The sequence below is a fragment of the Octopus bimaculoides genome, chromosome 27 (genome assembly GCF_001194135.2).
Source record: "Octopus bimaculoides isolate UCB-OBI-ISO-001 chromosome 27, ASM119413v2, whole genome shotgun sequence".
Lineage (NCBI taxonomy): Eukaryota > Metazoa > Mollusca > Cephalopoda > Octopoda > Octopodidae > Octopus > Octopus bimaculoides.
Window position 1 is genome coordinate 17,723,638 of NC_069007.1, and position 1,551 is coordinate 17,725,188.

Genomic DNA, 1,551 nt, shown 5'->3' on the forward strand with positions numbered 1-1,551 from the left:
GTGCAAGTGGCTGAGCACTCCACAGACACGTGTGCCCTTAACATAGTTCTCGGGGATATTCAGCGTGACACAGAGTGTGACAAGGCTGACCCTTTGAATTACAGGCACAACAGAAACAGGAAGTAAGAGTGAGAGAAAGTTGTGGTGGAAGAGTACAGCAGGGTTCACCACCATCCCCTGCCGGAGCCTCGTGGAGCTTTTAGGTGTTTTCGCTCAATAAACACTCACAACGCCCGTTCTGGGAATCGAAACCGCGATCCTTTGACCGCGAGTCCGCTGCCCTAACCACTGGGCCATTGCGCCTCCACAATGAAATTCTTTACACATGCATATATACACATGTATATATACACACACACCCAGTGGGAGTGATATGCGTTTATAGAAAGTGACAATGTGGTAAAAATGTATAAAGAGAGGGAAAGTTCACCTAAAGAAAAGCGAAAGATGAAAGCGAGAGAGAGAGAGAGAGAGAGAGAGAAAGAAAGAGAGATAGAGATAGAGAGAGAGAGAGAGGGGGGAGAAATAGTAAGCGCTTTTCTTTTACAGATTCTTTGATTTTAAAATTAAGTGAAAATTTTAAAATTTGGTATATTGATGTACTTTTTCACGTAGTCTATGCAACTTTATTCAAGGTCCTCACCCCTTGATGTGGTTTGAAACAAACTAAGGATATGTAGGTTTAGCTATCATTGTATTTGGTAAGAGACTATAGTTATCGAATGCAAAGATTGTGGACAGGACGTTTACAAACCTGATACGATAATAAAAAAAAAAGCCGTTATCGGCCTTCGAAATGTTCCTCCTTTCTAGTGCGAAAATATATGTATATGTGTGTGTATATCTGTATGTGTGTGTATATCTGTATGTGTGTTTTTGAGTCGCTTACATAGGCTAAGTTGGTCTCCTCACCTCTTGAGCACTTCCGTTGATGTCCGTGGTAAAAGGTGACCACTTTTTGGTCCCCTTCGTAGAAAACGTTGACCGAGTGTATCTACTTCTTGTTCTCCTTCACCGATATATTTCCTGTTCCATTCATACGCAGAAACTTTGGCAGTGCTATTACACTATAGAGTTGGATCTTCCTGTCAGCATTGGAATATGGCTCCGCTCTTCACCAATTCTGATTTTTTCATATCGCTTTTCCTATTTCTCTCACTACTGAACACAATGGCTAGGCAACACAAACCCAAAACATCTTTCACAACCGTCTCCCTCTAATGGTGATGAATTTTTTGGTTGTGGCATCAAACTTAATTCTCTTCGCCTTTTTTACATTTAACTCTGAATATAATGTTTCCTGTTTGTTCTTTAAGCTCGCTAATTATTTCTCGCAACTTAACTCCTGTTTCTTATTTCTTTATTGCCCACAAGGGGCTAAACATAGAGGGGACAAACAAGGATAGACAAAGGTATTAAGTCGAATACATCGACCCCAGTGTGTAACTGGTACTTAATTTATCGACCCCGAAAGGATGAAAGGCAAAGTCGACCTCGGCGGAATTTGAACTCAGAATGTAACAGCAGACGAAATACTGCTAAACATTTTGC

General features: G+C 41.0%; 1 protein-coding gene across 1 annotated transcript in view; it reads left to right on the forward strand.

Annotated features, from left to right (window-relative positions):
* Positions 1 to 1,551, forward strand: part of LOC106870157 (collagen alpha-1(XII) chain) — a 490,284-nt gene that overhangs the window by 3,113 nt on the left and 485,620 nt on the right. The gene's annotated exons all lie outside the window — the stretch shown is intronic.